This window comes from Phocoena sinus, chromosome 13, assembly GCF_008692025.1.
Source record: "Phocoena sinus isolate mPhoSin1 chromosome 13, mPhoSin1.pri, whole genome shotgun sequence".
NCBI classification, from domain to species: Eukaryota; Metazoa; Chordata; class Mammalia; order Artiodactyla; family Phocoenidae; genus Phocoena; species Phocoena sinus.
In genome coordinates, this window is record NC_045775.1 from 48960724 (window position 1) to 48972820 (window position 12097).

General features: G+C 33.5%; 1 protein-coding gene across 4 annotated transcripts in view; it reads left to right on the forward strand.

The window, feature by feature from the left end:
• VRK2 (VRK serine/threonine kinase 2) overlaps positions 1-12097 on the forward strand; it is a 97450-nt gene that overhangs the window by 18781 nt on the left and 66572 nt on the right. The window contains exon 1 of one of the 4 annotated variants that reach the window (XM_032652937.1): positions 10095-10104. The exons of the other annotated variants lie outside the window; for them this stretch is intronic. The gene's annotated coding sequence lies outside the window, so the exon portion shown is untranslated. Of the gene's footprint in view, positions 1-10094; positions 10105-12097 lie in introns of those variants that run through there. 4 annotated transcript variants of the gene reach the window in all.

Below are 12097 nucleotides of genomic sequence, written 5' to 3' on the forward strand. Positions count from 1 at the left end.
CCATTTGTGTGGACTATCTTTTTCCATCCCCTTACTTTCAGTCTGTATGTGTCTCTAGGTCTGAAGTGGGTCTCTTGTAGACAGCATATATATGGGTCTTGTTTTTGTATCCATTCAGCCAATCTGTGTCTTTTGGTGGGAGCATTTAGTCCATTTACATTTAAGGTAATTATCAACATGTATGTTCCTATTCCCATTTTCTTAATTGTTTTGGGTTCGTTATTGTAGATCTTTTCCTTCTCTTGTGTTTCTTGCCTAGAGAAGTTCCTTTAGCATTTGTTGTAAAGCTGGTTTGGTGGTGCTGAACTCTCTCAGCTTTTGCTTGTCTATAAAGGTTTTAATTTCTCCATCAAATCTGAATGAGATCCTTTCTGGGTAGAGTAATCTAGGTTGCAGGTTTTTCTCCTTCATCACTTTAAATATGTCCAGCCAGTCCCTTCTGGTTTGCAGAGTTTCTGCTGAAAGATCAGCTGTTAACCTTATTGGGATTCCCTTGTGTGTTATTTGTTGTTTTTCCCTTGATGCTTTTAATATGTTTTCTTTGTATTTAATTTTTGACAGTTTGATTAATATGTGTCTTGGCGTATTTCTCCTTGGATTTATCCTGTATGGGGCTCTCTGTGCCTCCTGGACTTGATTAACTATTTCCTTTCCCATATTAGGGAAGTTTTCAACTATAATCTCTACAAATATTTTCTCAGTCCCTTTCTTTTTCTCTTCTTCTTCTGGAACCCCTGTAATTCGAATGTTGGTGCATTTAATGTTGTCCCAGAAGTCTCTGAGACTGTCCTCAGTTCTTTTCATTGTTTTTTCTTTATTCTGCTCTGCAGTAGTTATTTCCACTATTTTATCTTCCAGGTCACTTATCCGTTTTTCTGCCTCAGTTATTCTGCTATTGATCCCATCTAGAGTATTTTTAATTTCATTTATTGTGTTGTTCATCATTGCTTGTTTCATCTTTAGTTCTTCTAGGTCCTTGTTAAATGTTTCTTGCATTTTCTCTGTTCTTTTTTCAAGATTTTGGATCATCTTTACTATCATTATTCTGAATTCTTTTTCAGGTAGACTGCCTATTTCCTCTTCATTTGTTAGGTCTGGTTGGTTTTTATCTTGCTCCTTTATCTGTTGAATTATTTTTGACCATGTCTTTTTACATTGGATAATAATTTTTTAAATTAATTAATTTTTTGGCTGCATTGGGTCTTCGTTACTGTACAGGCTTTCTATAGTCATGGTGAGTGGGGCCTACTCTGTTCCTGTGCGTGGGCTTCTCATTGCAGTGGCTTGTCTTTGTTGCAGAGCATGGGCTCTAGGTGTGCGGGCTTCAGTAGTTGTGGCACACAGCCTCAGTAGTTGTGGCTCGCAGGCTCTAGAGTGCAGGCTCCGTAGCTGTGGTGCACGAGCTTAATTGCTCTGCGGCATGTGGGATCTTCCCGGACCAGGGTTCGAACTCATGTCCCCTGCATTGGCAGGCGGATTTTTAACCCCTGCGCCACCAGTGAAATCCTGGATAATAATTTAAAGATACAGTATTTAGAAAACTAGGTCTTTTTAAGAGTAAAATAAACAAAGATAAATACTTGGATAAGTGAAATATTGATAAAGAATATGTTTCTTTATAGAATTTGTTCAGATGCCACAGTATTTTATATATAATAGAAGTATAGTTTTTGAAAAAGTATTCAGTTTTGCCAAGATATTATTACACAATAGTAATTTATTATGTACCTATAGATGATTTTATGAAAAAAATATAACATTTCACGAAGAGGCAAATCTTTAAGTGTTTTTAATGGAGATAGTTATTAGATATTGCAAAGCTAGTTTTTATGCTATGATACTTTTTTCTTGGGAGTATATACATAGCAAGGAAAAGAATGAACAAAATATATTACTTTAGAATACATGTTATTGAGTGCTTATGGTGATATACAGTTATTAATTTCAGTTTCTGGAGAATGTGAAGAAAAATGCTGTTCATTATACTTGATCTTGTTTTTATTAAAAGATCATGTGTTACAGTTCTAACATATATCTCCAGTGTCATATGTGAGTATTACAATTGGGCCTGAAGTATTAGTTATGTAAACCTTCTGTCTTATAAAGTGTTAGGAGGGTGGTAGAAGGAAAAGTAGTAAAATCCATTAAAAAATCTCCACACAATACACTTCAAAACAAATGAAAAGAAAGCAAAACAAAGTTGTGTACCTAATAGACCACTGTTGCTATGTGATGGAAAGGGGAAGAAAAACATTGTAAGACTTCTATAGTATCAGAATTACTACTTCATCAGAAAGCTTTTGACCAAGTACAAATGTTCTGAAATTAACTAGTTTAATGTAAATGGAATGCATTATGGAATCTGTCTTAAAAATAAGAGGTTTTTATTCGGGGAAGGGCTTTTAAGTTCTTTCTGACCCTGAAAAATCTGTGAGATCCTGAAAGATGGTGAGAGATATTGAAACATGGATAGAGGTGTAAGGAAAGAATTGACCCAGCTGAGCAAAGAATTAGCTATACTACTAATGAGCAAGCAAAATAAATCTAAGGCACAGAAAAATGATGTAAAGAGAACATCAAGAAGAAAAAGTAATGGTTCTGTTATCTTTTTATGTAGTATAGTTTTGGATTATAACATTACATGAAAAGGTAAAGACTTTCAAAACAGAGACCATACTGAAAGATATAAGAAAGATTTCCCTTATTTGAAACCTAATTTCAGCATGAATATTAGCAAGTGTATCAAAAAGTGAGGGTGGAGCCAAAGTTCTTACATAGTGGCTTGTTAAGCTTGAAATGCAGAATGTATAATATCATTTCAGGGAGGGAGTTCAGGAACTACTTCAGCCCGTAATTCATAGACTAACAATAGAATAAATTCATAATAGCTAAGAGAAATATGGCTATCATTCCAATACACTATCTGGCCAAACTCAATGCCTCTTAAGAGAGAAGGAAACATTTGAGGACTTAGGAAATCTGAAATCATTTTATAACAGATTACCACAAAGATAAAGTAGACTTGAAAGTATATAAGTGAAAAAGACTTCCAAGAAATAAATGAATTACAAAAAGATTTGATGACACAAAGTAAAAAGTTTAGTAAAAACTGGACTTACGAATATAATTTTATAATGCAATTCACATTTCTAGAGTAGATTAAAGAACTGTGGTTAGGAAATATAGGGTTAAGAGTTAAACGGAAAGGTTGGTACATATCAACTCTTCAAGCAAGCTCGAAATGTTTAGTTAATAATAATGAAAACATCTGAATTAGGGTATATCAGTGTGAAGAGTGTTTAAGAAATAGATAAATGGATTGAAAGGTAGTCTATTATAAGATAACATATGTAATATGTACCACAACCAGTAAGTAATCAGTGAAGGAGAGCAAAAAAGAATAACAATAATATAAATGTACAGTGTTGTATTATAATTCAATTGCCAATTACTACATTAGATAAAAACTGTCTGAAATCCCCTATTAAAGAATGTCATTGACAAAAACCCCATAATCACTTGCCAAAAGAGAAATACCTAATACAATAAAATATAAAGACACTAAAAGATCAAGTTTTTTAATGCACGTGTAAGCAAAGAGTAAGATAAGCATTTTTTAAATTGTTTTATATTCCGTAGTAAAAATTATTAAGTGAACTAAACAAGGACATTATGTAATGACAAAAGGTTAATAAAGCCAAGTGAAAATGTAATCATAGAATTCAATATGACCAGAATGCTACTGTTCATTTTTCTTAGAGAAGAAAGAAAATCTAGCAGGTGTTCAATAAGAACATGTTACAAATATAACTAGAGGTATTATAAACAGTCAGGAAATGACAAATCAATCACCAGTAGGTCTTCACACTGGTCTTTATGGAACCCAGGTATACAGGTGAAAGGAGTAGGGGCTGTGGTCACTCCACCCATGTTTCAACCTGAGCATTTCTGCTTTGATCTGTTCTTTGTATCAGGCTGCCAAGAAACATCCTGTTACTAAAACAGTTGAAGATAACTGATTATGCTACAATAATTAATAAGCTACAGAGTTGAATAAGCAATTAATAAGAAATGATTTATATTTGGAGGGGACTTTACAGCATTATAGAGAATAAGATCTTTCTTCCCCAACTGTACAAGAACTCATTTTAAAAATTGTGCGTGGTGATTTATTAGTAGTAAATGTAAAGAAAAATCAGAATTTTTATATGTCATAGTCTTGGAACCCAAGCATGGAAATCAATACCAATATTGTCTTGCTTGTTTTGTTTATGACCTGCATTCTATCTCGAGTTCCTACGTATTCAAATAGTGTTTAATTTAAGTTCACCTCCCCCTTGAAGCCTACTGTTTTCCTTTTTGCATTTTCTGCCAAAGTTGTATATTGTGTGTTTGTTTTCAATAATATTTTTGCCTCTCTTTTGTCAGAGACAAAATTTTGAAGAATTGACATTTTTAATGTTGATTCTTCAATCCACAAATAGAGTATCTCTCTCCACTTCTTTAGGTCTTTGATTGCTTTCATCAGCATTTTGGCTTTTGGCATATTGGTCCTGTACATGTACTTTTAGGTATATATGTAAGTTTTTCTCTTTTTCTTTTTAAATTTTTGATGCTATTAAAAATGGTATTGCTTTTGTAATTTTGGTTTCCAATTGTACATTATTAGTATATAAAAATACAGTTGATTTTTGCTTGTTGACTATACGTCCTATCATCTTGGTAAATTTACTTATTAGTCCTAGGATTTTTTTTTTTTTCAGATTCTTTGGAATTTTCTATATAGATAATCTTGTCATCTTGTCATCTGCAAGTAGGGATCACTTTATTTCTTCCTTTCGAATCTGTGTACTTTTTGTTTCCTGACTCCTTGCACTGGCTAGGACTTCCAGCACTTTATTGAGTAGGAATGGTGAGAGTGGACGTCCTTGACTATTCCCAGTTTAAGGGAGAAAGCATTCAGCCCTCATCACTTAGTATAATGTTAGCTATAGGTTGTTTGTAGTATTCTTTTTCAAATTGAGGAAGCACTCCTCACTATACTGAGAGTTTTTATCCTGAATGGGTATCGAATTTTGTCAAATACTTTTTCTGCATCAATTGATAGGATCATTTGGTTTTTCTTTTTTAGATTCTTAATATGGTGGATGACATTGATTTCTTTTTTTTTTTCTTTTGCATCAGCATTATGAGGGGAGGATATTGGTCTATAGTTTTCTTTTTCTTTCTTTCTTTTTTTGTCCCCCTACTGTCTTTGTTTGGTTTTGGTTTTGGTTTTAGGGTAATGCTGCTTTCATAAAATGAGTTGTGAATTATTCCCTCCTTTTTTGCTTTCTGGAAGTGAATATATAGAATTGATGTTACTTGTTTTTCATGTGTTTTGTAGAATTCTACAGTGAAGCCATCTGGGGTTAGAGATACCTTTTTCCAAAGGATGTTTGTTTGTTTGTTTGTTTAGAACTTGATTTCACCTGGGACTTGTTTGGTTATTTGCTTCATATCAGGTAACTTTTAGTAGTTTGTGAATTTTAAGCAATTGTTCCATTCCATCTAAGTTGTCAAATTTCTATGTATAGAGTTGTTCATAGTATTAGTTTATTATACTTTTAATGTTAGCAGTTTCTATAGTGATACTCCTTTTTCATTCCTTATATGGATCATTTTTCTCTTTTTTTGCTTTTCTTTTTTGTTAGTCTTGACAATGGGTTTGTAAATTTTATTGATCATTTCAAAGAAACAGCTCTTGGTTTTGGGGATTTACTGTATTTTTCTGTTTTCAATCTCACCAGTTTGTTTTTTTTTTTCTTTTTTATCTCCTTCCTTCCATTTGTTTTGGGTTTAGTTTGCCCTTTTTTCCCCCTAATTCCCTTAGGTGGAAACTTACTTATTTGAATCTTTCTTCTTTTGTAGTATAAGTGTTCAATACTAAATTTGTTTCTAAGTCCTTCTCTGACAGAATCCCACGAATTCTGATACGTTTTAGTTGTCATATATTACATCTATATTAACTTAAATTCCCCCAGACCATATTATAATTTTTGCTTTAACTATCAAACACATTTTAACTGAAGGAAAGCGTAATCCATTACATTTTCCCAATATTTACCATTTTTTTCTCTTCTTTTATTCCTGATAGCTCACATTTCCTTGTATGATTTTCTTTTCTTTTCTGAATATTTCTTTAGCAATTCTTATATAGCAGATCTGCTGGCTGTGGCTACTCTTAGTTATTCTTCACTTGAGAATGTCTTTATTTAGCTTTAATTCCAGAAGGATATTTTTGCTGGATACTGGATTGACTGTTCTTTTCAGCGCTTCAAACATGTTGTGACTCTTCCTTCTGGTCTTCAGGGTTTCGATGAGAAATCCACAGTAATTTGAGTCATTTTACCCTGTAGTTAATTTATTTTTTACTCCAGCGCCTTTCAAGGTTTTTCTTTGTTTTCGCTTTCAGTAGTTTGATTATATGTGTCTGGTATTGATTTCTTTGAGTTTATCCCCATGGGGATTCACTGAACTGTAGGTTTATGTATATATAAAATTTGGGACATTTCAGCCATTATTTATCAAATATTTTTTCAGCAGCACACTCTTACCTCTCTACCTCTGGAACTCCAATATCATGAGTGTTAAATGTTTTGTTATTGCCTACAGGATCCTGAGACTCTGTTCAATTTTTCCATACTCTATCTTGCTGTTTTTCAGGTTGGATACATTTTTATTGATCCATCCTAAAGTTCAGTGACTCTTTCATGTGTTATCTCTATAATCATACTGAGCCCAATCATGAATTAAAAAAATTTTTTTTGTCATTGTATTTTTCATTTCCAAAAGTGTCATTTAACTTTTTCTTTGTATATTCTATGTCTTTGATGCATTGTCTGTCTTTCCATTTGTTCCAAAAGTGGAACATTTTTAAAGTAGTTGCTTTGAAGGAACATTATTTATTTGCTGGAACATTTTTTAAATAGTTGCTTTGAAGTCTTTATCAGATAGTTCCAAAATCTGTATAATTTTGGCATTGATGTCTTGAATTAGTGTGGTGATTTTGTTACAATTTATTGACTAAAGTCCATAGTTTACAGTAGGGTTCACTTATATAGTACAGTTTTATGGGTTTTGACCAATGCATGAGGTCATGTATCCACCGTTATAGTATCATACAGAGTAGTTTCACTGCCCTAAGTTTCTTCTGTGTACCACCTATTTATCCCTCTGCCCCCTGTTCCAGAATGGCATACAGTTGGAATCATACATTATAGAGTCATTTCAAACAGGCTTTTGTTTCCTTTGGGTATACCCGGAAGTGGAATTGCTAGATCACATGGTAGTTCTAGTTTTAATTTCCTGAAGAACCTCCATATTGTTTTCCATAGTGGTTATACCAGTTTATATTTCTACCAATAGTGTACAAAGCATTTCCTTTTCTCCACATCCTCACCAGCATTTGTTACTTCTTGTCTATTTGATAATAGCCCTGCTAACAGGTGTGAGGTAATATTCACTGTGGTTTAATTTGCATTTCCCTGATGATTGGTGATGGTGAGCACTGTTTCATGCACCTGTTGGCCATTTGAATGTCTTTGGAGAAAATCTATAAGAGCCTTTGGCCATTTTAAAATTCGGTTATTTGGTTTTTTTTGCTATTGAGTTGTATGATCCTAGTAAGTATATTTTGATATTGGATATGTGGTTTGCAAATATTTTCTCTCACTCCATAGGTTGCCTTCTCATTTTGTTGACGGTTTCCTTTGCTGTGCAGAAATTTTTAGTTTTTTAGTTAGTCCTACTTATGTATTTTTGCTTTTATTGCTTCTGTTTTTGGTGTTAAATCCAAAGCAGTCATTACCAAGACAGATATGAAGGAGCCAACCCCCTGTGTTTTCTTCTGGATCTTTTATGGTTTTAGGTCTTACACTCAAGTCTTTAAATCCATTCTGAGTTGATTTTTGTGTACAGTATAACATAAGGGTCCAGTTTAATTCTTTTGCATGTGGCTATCTAGTGTTCCCAGCACCATTTATTGAAGAGCCTGTCCTTTCTACATTGTATATTCTTGACTCCTTTGTCAAAAATTAATTGACCATGAATTATTTATGGACTCTCTATTCTGTACCATTGATTTACACTTCTGTTTTTATGCCAGTACCATACTGTTTTGATTATTATAGCTTTGTAATACAGTTTGAAATCAGAGAGTGTGATGCCTCCAGCTTTGTTCTTCTTGCTCAGTATACTTTGCCTATTCAGGGTCTTTTGTGGTTGCATACAAATTTTAGGATTTTTAAGAAATTTCTGTGAAAAATGCCACTGGAATTTTGGTAGGTATTACATTGAATCTGTAGATTGCCGTGGGTAGTCTGAATGTTTTAACACTATTGATTCTTCTGATCCATGAGCACATAATATCTTCCCATTTATTGTGTCCTCTGCATTTCTTTCATCAGTGTTTTCAGGTCTCTGGTGTACAGATCTTTCTCATCCTTGGTTAAATTTATTCCTAAGTAATGGGTTCTTTTTGATGGTACTATAAGTGGAATTGTTTTCTGAATTTTTCTTTCTGATACCTCATCATTAGTGTATGGAAACACAGTTGATTCTTGTATATTGATTTTGTATCCTGGAGTCTTAAGGATTTTCTCTATAGAATGTCATCTACAAACAGATAATTTTACATTCTTTCTTCCCAATTTGGATGCCTTTTATTTCTTTTTATTGCCTGATTTCTCTGGCTAGGACTTCCAGTACTATGTTGAATAAAAGTGGCGCGAGTGGGCATCCTTATCTTGTTCTTGATCTTAAAGGAAAAGCTTTCAGCTTTTCACTTTTGGGTGTGATGTTGGATGTGGGCTTCACATAATTAGCCTTTATTATGTTGAGGTATGTTCCTTCTATACCCAGTTTTTGAGAGTTTTTTGATCATGACAGCATTTTGAATTTTGTCAAATGCTTTTTCCGCATCTATTGATATGATCATATGATTTTTATCCTTCATTTTGTTAATGTAGTTTATCACGTTAATTGATTTGCATATGTTGAACCATCTTTGCATCCCAAAATAAATCCTACTTGATTGTGGTATATGATCCTTTAATGTACTGTTGAATTCAGTGTGTTAATTATTTGTTGAGTATTTTTGCATGTATCTTCATCAGGGATATTGGTCTGTAATTTTCTTTTCTAGTAGTGTCTTTGTCTGACTTGATCTTTTCAATTGTCTTTCTAGTCTCTATTTATTTCCATTCTGATCTTTATTTCCTTTTTCTACTAATTTTGAGCTTCCTTTTTTCTTTTTCTAGTTCCTTGATATGTAAAGTTAGAATATATATTGGATTTTTCTTTTTTCTTAGTGTAGATGTTTATTGTTATAAAATTCCTTCTTAAAACTGTTTTTGCTGTAACCCATAAGTAGTGTTATGTTGTGTTTCCATTTTCATTTGTCTCAAGTTATTTCTTGATTTTAAAAAATTTCTTCTTTGAGGGCTTCCCTGGTGGTGCAGTGGTTGAGAGTCCGCCTATCGCTGCAGGGGACATGGGTTCGTGCCCCAGTCCGGGAAGATCCCACATGCTGCGGAGCGGCTGGGCCCGTGAGCCATGGCTGCTGAGCCTGTGCTCCGCAACAGGCGAGGCCACAGCAGATAGAGGCCCGCGTACCACAAAAAAAAAAAAAAAAAAAAATTTCTTCTTTGAGCCATTGGTTGTTCAGGAGTGTATTGTTCAATCTCCACATACTTATGCATTTTCCAGGTTTTCTCTTGTAATCGATACCTAGTTTTGTACCATTGTCGTCAGAAAAGGTACTTGATATGATTTCAGTTTCTTAAATTTGTTAGGACTTGCTTTGTCACCTAGCATGATCTATCCTAAAAAACATTCCATGTGTGCTTGAGAAGAATGTATTCTGCTGCTTTTGATGGACTGTTCTGTATATATCTATTAGGTCCGTGTTATGTAACATGTAGTTTACATCCTTTATTTCCTCACTGATTTTCTATCTGGATGATCTGTCCATTGTTGAAAGCAGTGTATTGAAGCCCTGTACTATTATTCTATTGCAGACTATTTCCCCCTTCAGATCTATTAATATTTGTTTTATATATTTAGGTGCACCTATCTTGGGTACATAGATATTTACAATTGTCATATCCTCTTGATGAACGGATCCCTTTATCATTATATAAGGATCCTCATTGTCTTTTATTTATCTTTTAAAATTAATTTTTATTGGAGTAGAGTTGCTTTACAGTGTTGCATTAGTTTCTGCTGAACAGCAAAATGAATCAGCTATACGTATACATATATCCCCTCTTTTTTGGATTTCCTTCACATTTAGGTCACCACAGAGTGTTGAGCAGAGTTCCCTGTGCTATACAGTAGGTTCTCATTAGTTATCTATTTTACACATAGTATCAATAGTGTATATATGTCAATCCCAGTCTCCCAGTTCCTTCCACACCCTCCCTTTCCCCCTTGGTATCCATACATTTGTTCTCCATATGTCTGTGTCTCTATTTCTGCTTTGCAAATAAGATCATCTATACCGTTTTTCTAGATTCCAAATATATGCATTAGTATACGATATTTTTCTCTTTCTGACTTATTTCACTCTGTGTGATAATCTCTAGGTCCATCCACCTCACTACAAATAACTCAATTTCATTTCTTTTTATGGCTGAGTAATATTCCATTGTATACATGTGCCACATCTTCTTTATCCATTCATCTGTCGATGGACACTTAGGTTGCTTCCATGTCCTGTCTATTGTAAATAGTGCTGCAGTGAACATTGGGGTGCATGTGTCTTTTTGAATTATGGTTTTCACTGGATATATGCCCAGTGGTGGGATTGCTGGGTCATGTCTCCTGTTAACAGTTTTTGGTTTAAAGTATATTTTGTCTGAGATAAGTGTAGCTTCCCCTACTTTGTTTTGGTTTCCATTTACATAGGACATCTTTTTCCATCCCTTCACTTTCAATCTTGTGTGTCTTTGAAGCAGAAACCAACCTCTTTTAGATGTCATATAGTTGGGTCTTATTCTTTTTATCCATTTAACCACCCTGTCTTTTGGCAAATTTAGTTTATTTACATTTAAAGTAATTGTTGATAGGTGTGAACATACTGTTGCCATTTTGGTAATTGTTTTCTGGTTGATTTGTAGTTCCTTTGTTCCTTTCTTTTTCTCTTGCTCTCCTCCTTTCTGATTTGATGATTTTTTCATAATGATGTGCATTGATTTCTTTATCACTTGTTTATCTAAAGTTTTTGTTTTGGGAATTACCGTAAAGCTTACATGAAGCATCTTATGCTTGTAACAGGCTGTTTTAAGCTGATAACTTAACTTTGAGTAACAAAAAACTCTACATTTTTATGCTCCCCCACACACATTTTATGTTTTTGTTGTCAAAATTTACATGTTTTTGTCCCATGTATTCATTAACAAATTATAATGTAGTTTTTTCTAATACTTTTGTTTTTTAACCTTTATAATAGATTGTAAATGGTTTACCCACTACAATATTAGCATATTCTGAATTTAACTGTATTTGCCAGCTAGTTTTATACTTTTATATATTTTCATTTTAATAATTGGCATCCTTCTGTTTCAGCTTAAGGACTCCCTTGCTTAGCTAGTTTCTGAATCTCTTTCAGAGGGAGTTGCTGGGTTTGTGGCTGTATATTTGGTGGAGGGAAGTGCAGGAGCCTACTATGTCACCACTTTGGGTACTCCTCAGTTTTCTTAAAATGAAAATTTTAATGATATAAATTTCTTTCTAGATGCTACTTTCATTCATTAAATTATTCATCAAAATTTTAAAGAATGCCCACTAGGCCTTATAATAGGTGCTTGGGATACATCTAAATAAAACAAACTATTCTGTCTTTGTGAGGCTTACATTCTATCAGAGAAAAACAAGCAGTAAATTTGCACTTTAATTACATCCTAACTAGATTCAATATAATATTTTCAATATTATATAGTCCTGTGTATTTTCTAATTTTCATTGTGATTTCTTTTTTGGCCTAGGGACCAGGCATTATGGTCACAGAATGTAGCCTTAATAATCCTTGTTCTTTGATATTTGATGAAACCTGCTT